The following is a 21,878-nucleotide window of genomic DNA, read 5'->3' on the forward strand; positions in this document are numbered from 1 at the left end:
TATTGAATGAATGAATGAATAACTGAGTGGATGAATGAATAAATAAATACATGAATAAATTTGATGGCAAAGAAAGTGTCCAAGCTGAAGCCGATGACTTGGAAGGATGGGAAGCACAGCAAAGAGAAGTTTAGGCATGTTAAGTTGGAGATAATGGTAGAATCTTTGCATAGAAGTTTTCCATAGGAAGCTACTTGGAATTAAGAAGAGAGCAGAGAGTATAGCATGTTGTGGAGATTTGTGAATCATTATTACAATGGTGATTGAAACCATGAGCCTGGGTAAGCTCTTGAGGGCAGTTAATGTAAAGGCGGAAAAAGCAGAAAGCAAGAGCTCAGTGGTGGGGTTTACACCTTAGGCAGTGGTAGAAAAATAATTTAGAGGAGAAACTGTGGAATTTGGAGAACTAGAAAATTAGCGTCAAATAATTCTAGATAGAGAAGCATTTTTTAAAAATATATATATAAATTTGAAGGGTGACTGGGAAACAAGGTGGCAAAGCTCAGAGGGTGTGTATGTGGAAAAGGCAGTTCCTTAGATGGTCAAGGTGGTACTGGTGGAAGGTAGAGGCAGTGGGGTGCTGGCAGTTGAGCATTCTGCTGGCAACCACCAGAATTCAGAAAGAGAGGACAGGACACTGGCAGCTGGGCCCCAGGAGGTGGCTCTGAGTCTGGGGAAACCTCTGCAAAGCTGAAGTTTGAAGCTCTGTGTACGATCTTTTGGAGCCTGGGATGGAAGTGCTCTCCATCAGAGAAGCTGCCTAGGAGAAGAAGAATGAAGACATGTAGAAGGAACTCATACTAAGCATAAAGATTATAAAGCAGCCCTAGCACAGGCACAAGAATTTCACGTTTAGCAGCTCTTGCAAGCTGAATCTGCCTCTGCTCTAACACAGGGTAAGTAGCTAAGTCCATTAAGAGTGAACTCAGGACACCATCTAGAAAGGAAAATCACTTAAAAACAGTACAAATTTTAAACTAGGAAGTCAAGATCTTCATGTGCTGGATCAATGACTATAAAAACCGCGAAGGATTTCTGAAACCTTCTGGCTCCTCTTGTCTTTTCCCTGTGATGGTGTCCATTTGGAGTAAAAGTGGAGAGGGAAGGACAGGGCAACTATGCCCTGCCCCGCTGCCAGCCTTGGAGGGGAAAGAACCCTGAGAATACAGATACGTTTCAACAAAGGAGGAAAGAGACAGCTGAGAGTCTCTGAGCCTGCAGAAAGGAAAGAGGGGACCATGTGTAGGAACCAGTTCAGGACCAAAAACTGCCTGAAGGCTCAGCCATCTGCCTTTGCATAAGAGACCAGCAGCCAAGCCGGTGCCGGGTTACACCAGTGGCTAACCATCCTGCTTCGGAGTCCTCAGACCCAGAGCCAAATTCTGCCTTTTCCACTCACCAGCTGTGCCCTCTTGGACAAATTCCTTAATCCTCAGTTTCTCACCAATAAAATAACAGTAAAAACAACAATATCAATAATAGAATCTACCTTTTCGAGTTCTTGTGAGGGTTAAGTAAAACAACGTGCCTAGTTCAGGACTTGACATTCAGTAAACAATAATCTTTAGAACAGTTGGTTCTTAACAGGGACATATTAACCCTTTGGATCCCAACAGTCCTACTGGATAAGTGGTAGCTCCAGTACCCATTTATCTAAGTCCTAGCCCTCCAGGCTGCTAGACAGACCCTGAGCACTAGAATGTTCTCTGTGCCAGGTCATGCGAAGGGTATGTCAGTAGTTTTCCAGGATGGTAGGCAATCTATGGGGTGCCATTTAAAGCCAGGAAACTCAAATGAGACCCAAAGGAGACGAGTCTGCTAATGAGTCCATCAAGATAAAGAGGTAAGAGTGCCAGCTTCTGACCATCTGTTTTGTTCTGGCAGCGTGTGCTTTCCAGACCCCACCCCCCTGTGCCTCATCCAAAACTTGCCAATGCCATTGATTTGTATTAATCTGATTGAGCATTCATTATCCCAAGTACCAACCTGTCACTGTTTGCTTCACTTGCATGAAATCAGAGCTACACAAAAATCAATGTGTGAAATCTTTGTATCAACATATAAGAAATAAAAAGGTTTATGCTGGCAGAGGCAGGTTTTTAGACAGATTAAAACTGACAAATTGGCATGATCCATGATGAAGGCAATGACGAGGTGCAGTGAAATGTCAAAGGTTTTGAAAATGGCATGCTGAGGAAAATACGCATTATTGTCGGGGGAAGAAAAAGGAAAAAAGACAGTGTTGTTTATAATGAAGGGTATTTGGATTTGCACAAATGCTGATGACTTTTTCTATAGAAATGACTTGCAGTTGGTAGGACTGGCATCATGTTGTTGACCCCAACAAACCAATAAGAAAAGACAAGGGGATCATGGCTTGAGTAAGGCCACAGTGAGCATTAGCAGTGCCAGGACAGAATGGAGGGCCTGGCCGCCTGCTTCTGCCAATCACAGAACCCTGACACCCAGAGAGAGAGAGTGTCACCTGTCACCTCTTGCCCTCCACATAACGTCTCCCTCCAATAAATCACAGAGGGGAGGAACTCTTAACCATTCAAACAATCTCAGGCCCTGGACTGAATTCTAAAGCAGACTGATCAGAGCTGGCACCTGTATATTTTGCCCCACTAATAGTGTTCTGCACTTTACCGTGTAAGACACTCATGTGCCAGGATAAAATGTCTTAACTTTGATTGCAAAAACATCTTTAATAAGGGGGATGGCCAACTTAATAAAGAAGAAAAAGCTGCTTCTATGTATGACATATTTCACATTACATATACTTATATGCATAGCACCATAGCACTCCTTAACAGTGACAAAATTTTCTTTTAATTTTGATTCCCCATGTCTCACAGCATACTTGTGGACCATCTGCTTTCAACACTGTTGGGTTTTGGATGCTTCAGGAATGCAAACTTTTTTTTTTCTTAATAGTAGCCAAGAAAGGTAAATATGCTGCTGCTATAGGAAAAAGAATCCACTCCAAACAGCTCAAAAACCATTAATAGTACATGTGTGTCAAAACCAAAGAGACATCATTTTTTGGCAAATATGGAGGATGATGCAGTGGAAAGACACTAAGCATTGGAGTCAGATTTGAGTTTGGTTCCAATCAGACTTGAGTTTGAGTCCCTGTCACTCACTGGTTTGAGGTTTTTTAATCAATTTCCTAGACCTTTCTCTAACCCTGTAAAATAGGAGTAAGACTCTAGGAGTTTTATGAGAATCAGGTGAGAAAGGGAATGTGAGCGGTCTGACATCCTGCCTACAATATGGTAGACAGTCGATGCAGGTTTGTTCTCCGTTGGATCATTCATCATTATGGATGATCATCTGCATCTCCACCCTCCTCCATTAAAGTGGATACTGTAGAAATGCAACCCTTGGTACTTTGTTATTTGGTTACAAATATTTCCCAGCTCTAAAATTTTACTCCTTAGAGTGATGGAGACACAATCAGATAAATAAAGTTGGCCTTTGTTATCATTTGGCCAGGATTCATTGCATGTGTGCTGGCGGATAAACCAGTGAATCTTCTCCCATTGGCCTTTTTTGTTCCAGTTATCTATTGCTGCATTAAAAAACACCCCAAAACCTAGTAACTTAAAAAAACAGTAATCATTTATTTTGTTCACAAATTTGCAATTTAGGCAGGACTCAATCTGAAAGGCTGGTCCTCTCTTCCATGTGGTATCACCTGGGGAAGCTCAACTAAGAGCTGAAGGATCCCCTTCAGGATGGCTCACTCACGTAGCCAATAAGTGGGTGCACCATATAGGCAGGGAGCTGAGCGAGGGCCAGTGGCTAGGAACTCCCCATGTAGTCTGGTTTTTCTCACCGCCTAGTGGCTGGCTTCCAAGGATAAGCGTCCTGAGCTAGAGAGAACCAGGTAGAAGTTGTGTCACTTTTTATGATCTAGTCATAAAATCATACAGCATCACTTCTGACAGACCCTATTAGTTGAGGCATTCACGAAGCCTTGCCCAGGTTCATAGGAGGGGGAGTAGACTCTACTCTTGATGGGGAGTGACACATTTCAAGAACAGGTGGGATGTGAAATATTGTTATGGCCATTTTGGGAAAATGTAATCTGCCACACTGGTGTTTTTTTTTTTTTTCCACATCTTTTGATTACCATTTGGTCAAGCTTTTATTAGTAACTTACAGGGCTAGGACCTATTTCCTCATTTTTATTTGCTTTTCCATTTTGTCTTTCCTTATTCTCTTCCATAACGAATTCCATTCTAAGAGTAGAAAGGAAAATTCAGATTATTCCCCCCTACCAGCCCCATTCTAAAACCTTCTTTGGCTGCCCATTGCCTGTGGAATAAGCTTTGAATCTGTTAACAGGATACTCCTGGATTCCATGTCTCCGTGGTTTGAATCCAACTTTGGAGCCCTACCTCATCCTAGTCTAACACACACATCCAAATGTCTTCATGAAATTCAACTATATTCCATTTCCCTGTGGCCACCTTGTGAGGTAGAAACACTGTGCACTTGTATACTTTGGAGTCAGTCATACCTGGGTTCAAATCCCTGCCTTGCCATGGTTAACCCTTTGTAAAATGAGTTTAGTAATTCTCGTCTTGCAAATTACTATGAGGATTAAACAAATCAATGTATGGAAAGTGACTGGCATACAGTATATTTTAAATGAATATGATTTTTCTTTATCCCCCTCCATTTTCCTTTCATTTATCTAATTTGAGCACCTGTTTTTGAGGAGTGTCCTTCCAAAAGCCGGTTAAGGACTGGGTTTCTCAGACCAACGCTTCCCTCTGCGTTGCCAGCGGTCCAAGCAGGAAGAATATTTAGGTCCGTGCAGCCTGTGAAACTGCCTGGCTTCATTTTCCTAGCCACAGAAACCCATATCGTGACTTGGCAGCACCAAGGTACAGGATGGACTTTCTACAGTCCTTCAGTCTGGGTGTCTTCAATGGCTTGTCACACACCGACAAGAACTGCATCCTGGTTTACATGCCTCTGGAAATAGTTGTGGCGTTGTGGTTTGTGTTCCACAAATCCATACTGGATTGGGCAGATGTTAAAAGTAGTATTGCCACAATCCCTAAGAGCATCCAGTGATTTCCTTCTCAATCTCCTTACTCTTTGGGGTTTGTTTCCAAGTCTCCAATCAATGAGGACATTTTTTTTTTTTTTTGGTTACTTCTAATATTTTGCCTAAACAGTTCACTTATTAATTCTGTTAAATGTAACATATACCTTTCAAATTAGATTTACATTTAGATGATTTACTTAACCAATCAATGGGAAAGTTCCAAGAATTGCAATATCACTATTCCCAATCATTTGTACGTTTTGGAGAGGTCATGTCTCTCACCTATATCAGAAGCAGCATATCCAAGGCACGCAAGCCAAGTCATTAGACTTAACCTTTTAAGAAGTTATCCACACTAAGAATAGCTCCACATTACAGCATGCTCAATTTTTAATGGAGTTATACAGAAGCTATTCTTCATTCTAGTGTAGAATTTGCTTTAATGCTAGCATCTCCCCATGTATCTTGCAGACATCCATCTACAGCCTCTCTTATAACATACTGCTATTTTACTATCCCAAAATGTGGCTTAAAATTCTGAAAATCTGTGGAGACAGACAGCGTGGGCACCCACATGCAGAGACTAACATAGCCTCCCCATGGGAAGCTGAGGGCAGAGAAGTAATAACTTTCTTGTCTTCTTCCCTGAGCCTCAATCTTGCTTTCCAGTTCCTATTGCACTTTTACTTCCTCCATGAAACCTTTCCTAATTTAACTCCATTCAGTTTCATTGCTCCATTTTCACTCCATAATATGAATAGTTACTATTTAGACATTTATTTTTGCTCTTCCTGTCTGCCAGGCCTGTGCTAAGCACTTTATATTAATTATCTCATTTGCTTCTCACAATAACCCTGTGAAAAAAGTATTATTGTTCTCATTTCATACATGATGAAAGCTTGGAGGTGAGTGAGCCTGCCTAGTGTCACACAGCATGTGTTGCAGCCAGGGCTGGACATCAGGTCTTTTTGCCTCCAAAACCTCCCCATGACTACTCTTCGGTGCCACGGGCACAGCAAGCCTGTCTCGCTGTCCTTCCAGCCACTCCCAGCTGATTCCATGGTTCTTGTGACTGACGAGTTGGCATTGGATACTCATTTCCTTGAGTATCTGCCTCTCTTGTTTGTTAGACTAAGAACTGCAAAGGTAAGATATATATGGTTTGTGATCCACAGCTTTATTCATTCCCTAGGAAGCAACTGGTGTAGCAGAAAGAGCGCTGAACTTTAAGGATCATAATTTGAGGGCCAACTCTTGGCTTTCCCTCTTTTTATCTGTGCAAACTTTGGCTGAGCCAATCTTGTTGGACCCATTTCCTTATCCTTTAACTGATGGTAATAATGCCTCTAGTGGAACTTGTGCAGGCACAAATGTTAGGTAAAGCTCCATAAAGATGTAGAACATTCTTTATGTCATCTTACAAAGCTCCTCGCAGAGAGTTTTGTTTTCAGAGGGTGATAAGTCACTTGGGATAATTTTAGAGTCCTGGGAAAATAGTGCCCCAAGTAGGTACCTGAAGGGCAGCAAACAATTCCACAGAGGAGCCTGAAGTCCTGGCCTGGGTTCCTGCTGGGTGGTGAGGAGCTAATGAACAAGTGCCTCCTTCCCCGAACAATGGGAAAGTGGAATGGTGTGACTGGCAAGGTGCCAGGCAGCTGTTCTTCCAGTCCCTGGAGGACAGCAATGGTCTCACATTGCAGAGGAGGGATTTAAGTTAAACCTGAGGAAGTTATTTCCTGAGTATAGGCACTGTGAGACCCTGGAATGCAATGTTAAGGAAGCCTGGAATGTTCTTCTATGGGAATGCTGAAAAAAGAAGAACAAAAACCCAATTTATTTGAATGTTGCATTGCCTGGAGGCAGAAGAATGGATTAGTTCCTTTCAGATCAAGGAGTTAATATTGAGAAATCAGATCTGTTTCTTTTCTCATCTCACCTTGCATAATAGAAAACTTCTTTTAAATGTCTGTAAGAAGTGACACATATATCCCCTATTTCGATAATGACCCCCATACCTCTCCCCTTCCCCAAACATCTGGTCCAGCTCTCCTTCAACATCATTTCATTTAAGCGGGCTGGCTTCTTGTCCCTGAGTTCTTTGGGAAGTACATACCCCAGGAGCAAGAGTCCAACACCTGAGAAAGCTTCAAGAGTCCAAACAGACCATGGAACACACCACAGAAGTGCTGCAGAAGCTACCTTCCCAAGCTTGTTTTTATAGGCAGCACTTACCTGTGGGTCTTACTTTGCAACTGCAACCTTAAGCGTTCCACCTATCAATCAACCACTGACAAATATATAGGGTTGGCTTTGTGAGCAAGAATGTACAAACCCCTGCACTTTATTGTCTCATTCCTGCCAACAGAGAATACACTTAATTAAAAGTCATTGGGAAATCCTCCAAACCCAAGAGAAATGAAGCTTTTGAAATGTGCAACATGTGTGAGGTCTGGGCCCATAAAATCATTAACCTTGAGCATCCTAGGAGCTGCCAACACAATGGTGAATAGTGTAGTGCTTCTCCACACAATGTGGCCAGTGTGTCAAGGAAATATTCAGCCCCACAAAGTAACTTAAGAGGCCGACCCACTTCTCCGTGTCTCTAACTTTCTCAATATCCCTGAGGCACAGTTGGCCCAGGTGGATGTTGAGAGCAATGTGTGGTGGTGCAATTTAAAATAAAATTTTCATGTGCATTGTCAGGGGGATGGACACGCTTGAAGCTCTGACTTGAGAGAGGAGGGAAGGCAAGAGCAATGTATGTAACCTTAATATTTGTACCCCCATATTATGCTGAAATAATCATCAGGGAAATGCAAATCAAAACCACAATGAGATATCACTTAACTCCAGTGAGAATGGCCTTTATCAAAAAGTCTCCAAACAATAAATGCTGGCGTGGTTGCGGAGAGAGAGGAACACTCCTACACTGCTGGTGGGACTGCAAACTAGTTCAACCTCTGTGGAAAGCAATATGGAGATACCTTAAAGTGATACAAGTGGATCTATCATTTGATCCAGCAATCCCATTACTGGGCATCCACCCAAAAGATCCAATGACACTCTACAAAAAAGACACCTGCACTCGAATGCTTATAGCAGCACAATTCATAATTGCAAGGCTGTGGAAACAGCCCAAGTGCCCATCAATCCAAGAATGGATTAATAAAATGTGGTATATGTATACCATGTAGTACTATTCAGCTCTAAGAAACAATGGTGATATAGCACATCTTATATTTTCCTGGTTAGAGCTGGAACCCATACTACTAAGTGAAGTATCCCAAGAATGGAAAAACAAGCACCACATATACTCACCAGCAAACTGGTATTAACTGAGCAGCACCTAAGTGGACACATAGGTACTACAGTAATAGAGTATTGGACAGGTGGGAGGGGGGAGGGGGGCGGGTATATACATACATAATGAGTGAGATGTGCACCATCTGGGGGATGGTCATGCTGGAAACTCAGACTTGTGGGGATGGGGGGGAAGGACATTTATTGAAACCTTAAAATCTGTACCCCCATAATATGCCAAAATAAAAAATATAAATAAATAAAAAATAATAATAATAAAAAGATAAAATAAAATTTTCAGTTTTCAAGTCTTGAATGTTTCCCCCAAAGCCAGAATAATTAAATTATTGTTTTAGTCCATGGACCAGTACCATTTTCTTGGTTTTCAAAGACAACATGAACGTAGTAATTCTTAGCTTAGGATCTATGGGTGAGTTTCAGGAGTCCTTGGACCTATTAAAATACCATTCAAAATACCATGTTTACATATGTTCTTTTCTTGATGAGATGATCTAAAAGCTTTCTTCACATTCTCTTGGTGGGTGGGTTGTGGTGGTTGGGTTTGTGATTGTAAAATATAAACGACCATTGCATTTGAGGCGAGCTCTCTTCAAAGACCCGACTGCCAGCAGAGCATCCCTGCCACATGACACATGGATCTCCTGCCATTGAATTGCAGAGGGAGGTCTTTCCTGTTCACCGTAGGATCCAAGCAGAAGCAGTCGCATAGTTCCAAAGTCCATAGTTCCAAAGTTCTAGGTCTCAGTAAATTATGTACCAGAAATGACATCTTTGGGCCACTTAGCAGGCATTTTGTTGCTACTTTTTAAAAAAGGGAAAATGTCATTCTCATTGCCTTCCTGGTCTTCAGGGGACTGAATCTGACAAGCAGAATAGGAGATGGAGTGGGTTGGCTACAAACTTTTTCTACATTGGGGTGTCGGGGTCAGAGAATGTGAAGAGCAGGGAGTGAGATGGGTGCCCAAGAGGTGAAGAAAATGGTCTTTGAAAATTCCAGGTGATGCTGGTATAACATCCGTGTGCAGGAAATTACCTGTGTTCTGACTGTATTTGGAAAGGTTCTTCAGGCCTTTTTTTTTTTTTTTTGAGACAGAGTCTCACTTCATTGCCTGGGCTAGAGTGCCGTAGCGTCAGCCTAGCTCACAGCAACCTCAATCTCCTGGGCTCAGGCGATCCTTCTGCCTCAGCCTTCCGAGTAGCTGGGATTACAGGCGTGCACCACCAGGCCCGGCTAATTTTTTCTATGTATTTTTAGTTGGCCAATTAATTTATTTCTATTTTTAGTAGAGATGGGGTCTCCCTCTTGCTCAGGCTGATTTTGAACTCCTGACCTTGAGCGATACGCCTACCTCAGCCTCCCAGAGTACTAGGATTATAGGCGTGAGCCACCACGCCCAGCCAGGACTTTTTTTTAACATCTCCAGAACCACTTGTAAAGAGTTAATAGTCCTACTGTCTTCCTCTTCTTTTCATTTAATAGAGCTAAGAATGGACTTCGTTGTAGTCTCCACCTGTCGCTTTTTGCCCCTCTTGGTTTTGGTAGGAACAGATCTTCGGAACCAAATCGACGCCAACAAGGTACCATGGTGCTGCTACTCCATCTCGATCCAGACCTCCCTCCCCTTCTGGGGCTCCTAAGTCTGAGCGTGGAGGGGGCAGGGTGCCCAAGAAATGACTGAGTCAGTAGTCACAGCCCAGCAACCACAAGCAGAGATCAGTGGAAAGTGACAACAAACCCCTGTTGTTCAGTGGAAGAAACCAAAAGAGCCTAGCACGAGACAGACATAAAGTGGAGTAACTTAAATATTAATTAGCTAATTTGTTCAAAAAAAACATTAATGTTCTTACTATGCAGATAGCTCCGCAGCACTGCATGAGCCACCGTGGGAGAATCTGTCCTCAAGGAACTTGTAAGCCACTTACATAAGCCATAGCGCTTTGCAAGCTGAAATGCAAACAGCCCAATTAGCTAACCGGGTACAGACAGTAACTGCTGTGGGAATTTAGAGAAGGGAAAGATCCCTCTGTGGGGGCTGGACAAGAAAGGCTTTAAGGAAGTGGTAAGAATACGAGTGACTTTATAAGATGAGTAAAATTTAGAGAGGACAGGTGATCAGGAGAATTCCAAGATCGGAGGAAAAGCATAAGCACAGTTGTAGAAAACTGTGCTCTCTTTCCCTCTACCTTTCTTCTCTTTCTTCCTTCCCCCTTTTCACCTTTCTAAATCTGATTTTGAAATTTTACACGATTAGGATTAGGTACGTTTCATTCACGGTGAAGCCACGACGTGGTGTACTGGGATTATGATATTTTGTTTTCTGTGAAATTAGTAATTGTACCATTTTAAATTCATTTTTGATGTGCCTACCATTAATTTACCCCCAGACTTCAATTTGAGGGCTAAATTTTCTCTTAGAACGTCTGTTCAAACACATCAGCTGCTCTCTCTCTCTCGTTTTCCTGTAGGACTTCCAGAGCTCTCTGGGTCCTTGCTCCAGTATGAACTGATGCTTCCAGTGCCACATAGTGTCTCCCAGGTGTTTCTCCTCGATCCTTCTGGAAATTCCTTTCACTCCTCTCCTGGGTTGGATTCCCTGCTTCCTAGATCTTCCATTTCTCCATTTCTTATATATATGCTTATTTTGGTAGGACGTACCATTTAGTATCTTAAGAATGAATGCACAGAGACTACATTTTGTAGTCTAAAAACATCTTTCTATTTTGACTCTTTATTGATGTTAACTATAGAATTTTTGACAGGGAGTTATTTTTCCTCGGAATTTTTTTAAAATTTCAGCATATTATGGGGGTACAAATGTTTAGGTTACATATGTTGCCTTTCCCCCAATTCCCCAGCCCTCCCCCCCACCTGGAGTCAGAGCTTCAAGCATGTGCATCCCCCAGATGGTGTGCATTGCACTCATTATGTTTGTATATACTCATCCCCTCCTCCCCCTCTCATCTGCCCAACGCCCGATAAATGTTATTCCTATATGTCCATTTAGGTGCTAATCAGTTAATACCAATTTGCTGATGAGTACATGTGGTGCTCATTTTTCCATTCTTGGGATACTTCACTTAGTAGAATGGGTTCCAGCTCTATCCTCGCAATTTTGAAGGTATTTTCCTGATGACTTCTGGTTGCTGTGAGAATTCCTATGCAATTCGGATCTGCTCTCCTTTGCTGCTTTCTCTCTTATATCTAGAAAACAGAGATTGTAGGATGTTCTCTCTGGGTATGGCCACTGATTTTGCTGTATACTAACAGACACTTCTATCTGGAGACTAGTGTCTTTCTGTTCGGGAAATTTTTCTTGAACTATTTCTTTGATAATGTTCTCTGTTTTTCTCATTCTTTCTTTCTGAAACTCTTCTTATTCGGATGCTAGGTGGTCATGAATCCTCTAATTTTCTTATGGTTTCTATTTTCGATCTCTATTGTTTTGTTCCACTTGCTGCCATATAACTTCACCTTTATTGTCCAGTTCCTTTGTTGAATATTTTATCCCTGCTATCTTTAATCTTTCTGAAGGTCAGAATTATGGTTTTCTTTCTCTTCCTCCTTTTTCCATTCCTCCTTTTACTACTCCTGGTATTGCTCCTATTTCCTTTGAGTTTCTTTTGTCTTACTAATTTGTTTTTGTTTACTAATTTGTTTTTTCAGTTGGGGGTTTTCTACGAGTATATGGTAACCTTTGTTTGTTTCTTCCTATTTAGAAGACCGGCATCAAACAAACAAACAAAAAACCCTTGACAGCTCTTTTTTTTTTACATAGGAGAGACTTGTCTAATGGTGAGCCTTACTGCAGATTAAAGAATGTGGGAATATGGGAAACCCCAATGGTCAAAATCTCTAGATCTTCTTTTCATGGGTTGATACATTATTGGTTTTTTTTTTTCATTCCCAGAAAGGAATTCACCAATTTCTTGACTTGTGTGGGGAAGGGGTACAGGCCAAAGCCAATCTATTAGTATTCATGAGTATAATTGGAAAAAGAATCCAGGGATCTCACTGTTCCACCTGTAGATTTTTATTTACTTCCCTTTGTTATTAGCTTGCTTACTGATCCATGCCCAGAGTCCTCCTGGTCCATCCTCTCCGAGAGAGTAAACCTGCAGGCTTCTGCCCGCACAGGCGCAGCAAGCTACTACTTCTTATATACCCTTTAACTCATTTTCATTTTCAGCCCTGCCTTCTCCTCGATTTCAGAGGCATTTGGTGTTTCTAATTCATAAGCCCTAATGAAATTGTTTGATAAAAAAGCAGCTCCAACTTTGCAAATCATCTAAGTCAATAACCATTCTCCATGGGCTTGACAGCCTCTAGATTTGGGGGGGTGTGTCTCTTTTTCCAGTCTCTTGAAGATCTGTGTCCTTTCTATCTTTCTGCTGTTGTTTTTGTGGAATTTGAGGAAAGAGCAGAAGTAAGCATAATGTTTGAATCAGTCACTTTGAACCAGAGCTCAGGCCAACTTCTATAAATAAAGGAAGCTGCTCATTTGGAAGACAATGGCACATGTATGTGCTGGGCATGCTCTTGCAGTCTGCAGGTCAGTTGAGATACATATGTGAGTATGTATTCTTGTGTTATAGTCACAGGAACTTCACAGCAGCACAAGCTGGGACGACCTACTCATACTGCTGCAAGCAGTTAGGAGCTGCTGAAGGTTTTCGAAAACGAGATATGAGAAAAGCAGGGGTTTTAGAAAATGGATCTTCAGAAAATGGAGTAAGTGATAAATTGGATAAAGGGAAAGAGGCAAGAATAGAAGTTTTTTCCATAGCTGGGTATAAGATAATAAGGTCTTTCCAGGGGGATAAGGGTCATTCATTCGTTAAACCACTTGTATTTACAGGGAGACCATTAAGTGCCAGGCAGTTTGCCAAACACTGAATTCATAAATGTGGCAGGTTGCATTTTCCAAAGATGGCTGCATGAATGTTTCTCATCCCACGTGTTCTTACAGTGTGATGTTGATCCTCCCCCGTGGTGTTGAAGAGATGGGTTATATTCCCTTCTCATTGATGCTGAGTGGGCCTGGGACCATGGCAAAAGGGGCACTGTGTGATTGGACGAGGTGATAAAAGGCAGTGCAGCTTCTGCCTGGCTCATTATGTCTTGGGACACTTGCCTTTGGAGCCCTAAGTGGCCATGGTGACCCTGAAGCTACCGTGAGGGGGAGACCACACGGAGAGACCACATAGAGATGGAGAGATACCCAGAGGGCTCTAGCTGTTTGAGTTTTCCTAGCCTAGGCACCAGATGTGTGAAGACTTGGCAATGATCCCAGCCCCAGCCCTGTTCTGACAATAGTTGTGGAGAGACCCTGAGCAAGAACTAGCTGAGCCCAATTAAACACCGGAGCCATGAGCTATAACAATAGTAATAAATGTTGTTTTAAGACACTAAGTTTTGGGGTGGCTTGTTATGCAGCCATAGAGAAGGGTAAATCAATAATGACAGTACAATGTGATGTCTTGTAATAGCCGTGCTAACATTTGTGCAATTGCATCATAGGGAAGTAAGTGCCTGGTTCTGCCGGCGCAGTGTGGGAGGGAAGGTGGTAAGGTCAGGGAGGTGTTTAGAAGGGAGGTGAAGTACGAGCTGCATGAACTTTACACATGAGCAGGTGCATGTCAACTATGTACTGGAAATGGAGAGAAAGAGATGGACAAAGGCAGGAGCAAAAAGAACTGACGGTATTTTGAGACTGCTTCACTATGGAGCAGGGAACAAAGGAAGACAGAAGCTATGAATGGCTACAAGGTCTTTACTCTTTTCCTCTCATTCATGTAAAGATATTCTAGCACCAGTGGCCACTGCCTACATAGCCTCTTTTGCCTCATTTAAATTAACTTTACCCTGAATTGGATCAAAATGCACAGTGTTCAATAAAAGAGTCTTTATTAGTAGAAACAAGGCAGAGCCTGGGATCTAGAGGTACGATAGTGAGAGCGTGATAGCCTGTAATGACGGGCACACGACCTCCTCTCTCTATGTGAGACTGAAGGATCGGCTGCCATTGTCACGCAGCTCGGCATGACTGAGTCTGTGATTCATGCTCCGAGCACCCTCTTCACACCTGCCGGTGTGCTCGGGCCGTGCTCCTCCCCGGCGTGCACACCTGCACACACACTGAGATGAAGAGGACTCACTTCCCAGTCCCGCGCGGCTTACTCAGCTCTCTGCATCAGCCCATCACTGAGTGATGAGCTGGGGGTGGGGAAGCAGGCCACCCCCTGCGGAGATAAGAGGAGAAATGAGCTTTTTTTCCTGGAAAAGGACTTCTTGGTATTCTCTTCCTATTCAGAGCAAGAAGAAAACTTAATTAAGAGACGGCGCTTAATGACAAGGAAGGAAAATGTTCCTTATCTTGTGGATTTCTTTGCTGATGGAATCTTCCAGCCCACCCTGGCTAAGCAGGCTGACTATGTTACAAGGATTCACTGCCAGGAATGCTCCACCATTACATGGCAGGGCAGGAGCCCCCATGATGAAGGTCCAGACTGGGTCCATCCTACTATTTTGGATATTCCTCAACGACTGGAACATGCCTGCAAGCACGCATCCAGGACTTTCCCAGAGAATGAAGGCATTTTGCATGATCACATTTCCTGTCATACACCCACACCCCTAGCCCAAGCATGAGCCACATTCATTTCTGAAACACAGCATACGCTTTCATGTTTTTCTTGCTTGCCCTGTTCTTTGTCTGGATTTCTCTTTCCTCCCTTGCTCACCTAATAATGTCATCCTCATCCTCAGAAGCATACTTCAATGGCACCGTCTCTGTAAAAGCCTCCCAAAGTAGTAATAGATGTCGTCTTAGTTCTTTGGCAGTAAAGTATGAAAGCTATGAATATGGATTTTAGGGTCAGATAGACATGGATTCAAATCCTGATTAGCAAGATTACTAATTCTGTGATTTGAGGCAATGTAGTTGTATTAGTTACCTAGGGTTGTTTTAATAAAGTACCACCAAGTAAGATGGCTTGAAACAATAGAAATGTATTATCTCACAGATCTGGAGGCTGGAGGTCTGAAATCAAGGTGTCAGCAGGTCCATGCTCTCTCTGAAGGATTTAGAGGTGGGTCGTTCCCCGTCTGTCCTAGCTTCCGGTGTTTGCCCACAATCCTTGGCATTCTTTCACTAGTAGCTGCACCACTCCAATCTCTGCCCTCCTTCCACCATCACTTGGCTGGATTCTCTACTTTATCTTCCCTGTGCATGTCTGTCTATGACCAAATTGCCCCTTCTTATAAGGAAACCAGTCATATTGAATTAGGACCCACCCTAATGAACTTATCTAAACTTGATTATGTCTGCAAAGATCTTGTTTCCAAACAAGGTCACATTCACAGGTACCAGGGGTTAGAACTTCAACCTATCTTTTTGAGAGACAAAATTCAACCTATAGCAGCAGTTAATCTTCCTAAGCTTTTGTTTCCTTATCTGAAAGTAGAGGATTATAATAGTAGCAAAGTCAAAGAGGTATTGTGGAGAGTCAATTAAATAACACATCTGAAGCATTAGGCGGGGTGCTTGTCAAGTAGCCCTCAACGAGAGGTGACCTTATTAAGGAAAGCATCCATATGGTAAGGGCAGCTCAACTTTGTATTCTCGATGTCTATCCTCCAGAATGCATCTTCATCTTGAGTTTTCCCACCAAACCCAACTGCTATAGGTACAGAAACCTTTCTAAGATCTGGGGGACAGGGGCAGTGATAATGAGAAAAAGATCACCAACGGAAAAGTGATTTTTAAAGAAGGGAAACTGAGGCATGGTCTGGCCCTTTTACACCTCAAATCATGACTCATTCACATTTGATTTTATGAATGGAGCTGGCAGTTCTCCTTGTAGTAGAAATGGGTACCATTTGAAGGGGAAGCCACAAGCTTGACTTTATTTCCTTCTTGTGTAATTTTGTGGGAGAGACTTTGGAGGCTTTTTTGGAAGCATCTTGACTGCTGTCCCCAAAATTCACAAAATTTCAGCACCTGAGGCCCTAAACAATAGTCAGGCTTCCTTTGTCTGCCATGTACATTGCCCAGCCCTCAGGAAGAATACTGAGAGTGAAAAGCAACCACAGAAGCTTCCTGGCCTTCCTAGCCCTGTGCGAACATTCCAGAGCCCTGACCATTCCTTCATGTCAGTGCTCAAACGAAAGGCATCAGCAAAAATTTATTTAATCTGGGGAGCCCTTCTGGTCCAGGCTCTGTTGCCTTTGCTACATGATCATTCCTTGGCCTTCGAAATCAGTAATAGTCAAAGCAGCAAAGACTAATTTTATGCTCTAGAACTTGACAGTGAAAAATATTTTAGGTGATGGTCTGTGACTGGTTGATTTAGGAAACCAACAAACCTGACAGCTGAACATAACACAACACTACAGGAGTGATGGGATGATCATATGTTCTGTTTTACACTGTGTAAGGCAATTGAAATGCAATTCAGCAGATCAAATGTAACTCTCAGCTCTTGCTTTTTTGCCTTTTAGAAAATAAATGTTTCAAAGTATTTCCAATATATACTCTCATATAGTCCAAGTTTTGAAAATACTTGTATTAGTGAGGGTTCTCGAAAGAATAGGATATACATATAGAGAAAGATTCATTGTAGGGAATTGACTCATGCAGTTATGCAGGCTGACAAGTCCCAAGATCTGCAGCTGGGACTCTGGGGACCCGGGAGAGCTGATGTGGAGTCCAGGCCGAGTCCAGAGGTCTGAGACCCTGGGTAGCTCTCATCTAAAAAGTTCTAGTCTAAAAAGGGTAGTTCTAGTCTAGTCTAGACCCATGGTGTGAGTTCTAGTCTAAAAGTCACAGGCTTGAGACCCAAGAAAAGCTGATATTTTAGTATGAGTCTGAAGGCCAGCGAAGACTCATGTCCCAGCTCAAATCATTCATTCAGGAGGAGTTCCATCTTACTCATGAGAACAGTAGACACATAAAATTAATCATCAAAATAGTATAGCTGATTTTTACCCAGTTAAGAATATGGACTTTTGACTCTGAATGCCCGAGTTCAGAGACATGCTCAGCTGTTTACTAACTATGTGCATTTGGGCATGTCACTTATTATATCAGTGCCTCAGTTTCTTCAGCTTAAAATGGAGATAATAGTACCTACCTCATAGGTTTGGCATGAGATTATTAATAGTTTAAGAAAAATACTTAGCATAGCACTTGGCCCGGAATAAATGCTTGGTGCTATTTTATTCTTCTTTCCCTCCCTCCCTTTATTTCTCCCTTCCTCCCTTTCTTCCTTGTAATTTACAAAACATACACCACAGGGAATGTAGAGGTGACTCAGATATGATTCCTGCCCTTGCAGGGCTTATGGTATAGTACGGGAGGATGAGTTTGTGAACAAGGACCGCCTATGTAGGTCCTGAGACAGAGGTGCTTACAGTCCACCATGGGGCTCAAAGGAGAGCTATGTGGCAACATGTTAGAGCTTCTGCACAGCTTGCCATTGTGGCACATGCTGTGGAATAGAGATCTCCATCTGGCCATTACTTGTTCTGTGGGCGTGGAAACCAGGCTGGGACAGCAACTGATAACTCCCCCTCAACACTTCCCAGCTCCTTCCTCTCTTTCCAGCCGGGGCTCCCAGAAAAGGTCTGCATTCCACCACCGCACTTTCCCTCACCCCCGGACCTATTGTATTTCCACGCCACCACTGCAACTTCTCTTTTGGAAGCCAGCTGCAATGGTGTCTTTTAAATTCTTTCTCTGTTTTTTTGATTGACTTTGTGTCTCCTTTTTTGAAACTGTCCCATTATACTTTCGTGACACCATTCTTTCTTGATTTTTCTCCTCTCTCCCTGACCCTTCTTCCCTTCAACCCACCCCTTAAGTGTTCCACAGTTCCCCTTTTGGAAATCTTTTCCTCTTGGCCTATGCATGCGGCCAGGCTGGTATCACCTCTGACCTCAGCTATCATGCGAATGTGCTATATTTTCAACTTAGTTCCCGCTTCTGGATTATAGGTTCCTGTCTTTTGAATGTTTCTACCTAGATATTATATAGAGCCTCATATTCAACATAGGCTCTTGATTTTAGTTTGTGACAGCACTTGCCCCAGTCAACCAGGCCAGACACCTGGGAGTCTTTAGTTTTCTCATATATGGCTTCTTAATTCTATGAGCAAAATGTCTTTCAAATTTGTCATCTCTTTTATACTCTCCATTGACAGTGTTTTCACTCAGACCTTCATTATCCTTCTCTTAACTCACTGCAATAGACTCCAGACTGACCTTAGTCCCCCCGGTCTCCCCTTGGTCCAGGCTAGTGACCTCATACTGTCAGATATCTTTGACATGTGTAAGTAAGCACACTCTTGCTGAAAACCCTTTTTTGGCTATTAGTTTAGAAAAAAGCACAAACTCTTTAGTCCATCCTTCAAAGTTCTTTACAATCTGACTCTTACCTATCATCCTAGCCAATTTCTTCCAAGTCCGTAAAATATAATGGTCCATTACAGGCTGAATTGTGTCTCCCCTTCCAAATTCATGTTGAAATCCTGACTCTGGTACTTCCGGAAGTGACTGCATTTGGGGATAAAGAAATAATTACATTAAAATGAGGGCATCAGGGTGGAGCTGATCTAATATGACTAGTGTCCTTATAAAAAGGAGATTTGGGAACAGACACACACAAAGGGAAAAGAAATTCCATGTGAAGACATAGGTAGAAGATGTCCACATACAAGACAAGGAGAGGGCACTCAGGAGAAACCAACCCTGTGATACCTTGATCTTGGACTTCTAGCTTCCAGAATTGTGAGAGAATCTTCTAGCTTGGATCTTCTAGCTTGATCTAGCTTCCAGAATTGTGAGAGAATAAATTCCTGTTGAGTCACCCAGTCTTCGGTACTTTGTCATGGAAATTCTAGCAAACTAATACACAGCCTATAGAATATACTCCTCAGTCTACACTACTTTCATTTTGAACACATCATGCTTTTGCTTATGCAGTTTCCTTTACTTAGTGACCTTTTCTAGCCAGCATTTATTTTAAAAAATATTCTGCTTGTTCCTCAAAGTAATTCTCCAAAGCCTGTGCCTATTGAAGCTAGAAGTACTTTTCCCCTCTTCTATGATGCTTTTGTACATGGCTCTTATTTCCCATAAAGCAACCATCACATAATATTTCTATTTTCCCTATAAAATGTGTCAGTCCACAAGAGCAACAACAGTCAAGTCAGCCATGATGGTTGCTTGAAGTGATAGAATGACAGCGTTGGTGGAAATACATGAAAGGAGGTAGAATTGATGAACTCAGTGGTTTATTAAATGCAGGGGGTCAAGGTGAAAGTCCATGAAGGGTGAAGTACAGAGTTCTGACTTGGGACAACCTAATGGATGGTGATTCCAGTAGACAGGGACTTTCACAGAACCAGCAGTCTTGGCGGAGAGTAAGTTAGTTCAGTATTGCGTGCAAGCACGTATGGAAATCCAGGAATAGAAGTTCTGTAGGTAGGTGGATGTGTAAGCCTGTAGTTGTGGAGAGAGATCTGTGTTAAAATTTTGGCCTTGTAAAGTTCATAAATTCTTATTTTGACTAGCCATGGATCCTTGGGAACAATCCTCATCAGAAAATTGGCTCCAGTTATATGCATAAGAAGACTTTGTCTTAGACTTCTGCAATTCTCATAATAACAAGCGCGATGCTCTCAATAAATACTTGCTCATTGGTTAGACAGGTGATGTGTGCTTGTTTGTTTTTTATACTTTTCTCTTTTTTTCATATTACGTGCCTAGGGCTTCCTGTATGATGCTAAATAAGAGTGGTAAGAGAGGACATATGTGTGTGTGTGCGTGTTTTTTTAAAGTGTTTGTATATAACTATAGAATGCACTAGCATAATCTGACACAATTGGCTAGTGAGGTTGCCTTAAAATTGGGATAATATTGTAGGAGAAGCTGCTGGTTGTACTCCAATACCAATTCTCCCCTTCTTTCATTGTAATAGAAATTTAGCAGAGTATGTGACCTCCCAGAATAATTGCTACTTTTCCCAACTCCCTTACAGGAATGGCCATATGATTTGACATTGGGATATAAGCCAAAAATGAGGCAGCTTCTAAGAACTTTTCACAGACATGGCTAGTCCATATCCCAACCTCAATTCTTTTCTGTACTGTTCTCCTTTCTGCATCCTGAAATGAGGATGCTGCCATCTTGAACTATGGAACATGAGGGCAATGGTGGGGTTATGAACTAAAAGCAGCCAGGGAGCTTTGTTGGAACAGAACCACCTATTAGCCCTGGACTGCCTCATTGGGCTGACTTTCACATGGGAGAGAAATAAACTACTTTGTATAAGCCACTACCATTTTTTTATCCTTGCAGCAAATACAATCTTAACTGAGAGAGCAGACAACAAGGTGTTAGCCCACCTGTTTCCTGTCACTTCCCCTTTCCTTCCCTGTCTCTATGAAACTGGGTTTTCATACTTGAAGTCATAGTGAACTCCCTGTCTTGTCCAAAGTGGAGTCTTAAAACATTACACAGCCATCCAGTTGTCCTTCTTGTGTTCCTAAAGCCCAGTGCTATGAGAAATTTGTGCATAGGTGCTGTGGGACCAGAGGATACTAGGTGCTCTGAGATGAGGACATCTAAATAGGAAGAGGCTAGAGTCAAAGGCCATGATGGGTGACAGAAATAGCAAGTAGAAAGCTGTAGAAGCATGACAGTGACTGGTATTTATGGTGACTTGCAAGGAGTTGGCATGGCTGGAGTATAACTTGGGCAGCTGAGTTTGAAGGTAAAACAGTAGATAAGAATCAACTACCAGAAGGTCTGTTTTGCTAAGCAAGGATCTCAACTCTCTTATGCCCACTTAGAACATTCTTTCCAAAGAAAAACAAGAAGAAGGGAATATCTTTGCCATCTATTCACCTGTATAAGCACAGAAGTTAAAGCAACCTCATACCCATTGGTACATCTTTCAGAGGGATCAAGGCAAGTCTGAGGAAGTAGCACTGGAAGAAGAGACAAAAATATCACAGTCAACCCTGTAAACCATCAAGTAGCTCCAAGAGAACCTCTTTCAAAAAAGTTTTGTTCCTATCCAGTTATCACAAGCCCTAAAATCCTACCATCAGTGATACATTTATTAATTCTCATTTAGAGTGTTACTGAGTTAAGAATCAGGGAATATTAAGAGGATGTAAGATCATTTGCTTCCAATGTTTGCTGTTAGCTGACACTGGTGAAGGGTCATGTGACAATGGAACCCAACCAGAAATTGAGGGACAGAAATGATAGAAGGTAAACGAGACCCGGGAGAAAATGCCCTCCTCCCTGGAAGAGCAAGCTGCCGGCCACAGCAGCAGGTGTGGCTCTGATAAGGAGAAGTCAGAAGGCTACTGCTGCCAGTAACATCTTCCTTACAACTGTTTATGCAGACAATCTGGCTGGGTAGGGAGGACACTATCCCAATAGGCTGTTAAGGAGAGCTGACAGATTAAGGCGGAACAGCAT

At 42.4% G+C, this 21,878-nt stretch overlaps 1 long non-coding RNA gene across 2 annotated transcripts in view; it reads right to left on the bottom strand.

Annotated features, from left to right (window-relative positions):
- Positions 1–19,661: 19,661 nt before the first annotated feature.
- The window catches only part of LOC105885175 (uncharacterized), a 434,201-nt gene continuing 431,984 nt past the window's right edge, over positions 19,662–21,878 (bottom strand). For both annotated transcript variants that reach the window (XR_012919005.1, XR_012919004.1), the window contains one exon: positions 19,662–19,886. This is a non-coding gene — a long non-coding RNA (uncharacterized LOC105885175). The remainder of the gene's footprint in view (positions 19,887–21,878) is intronic.

Source organism: Microcebus murinus, chromosome 4 (genome assembly GCF_040939455.1).
Source record: "Microcebus murinus isolate Inina chromosome 4, M.murinus_Inina_mat1.0, whole genome shotgun sequence".
Taxonomy (NCBI): Eukaryota; Metazoa; Chordata; class Mammalia; order Primates; family Cheirogaleidae; genus Microcebus; species Microcebus murinus.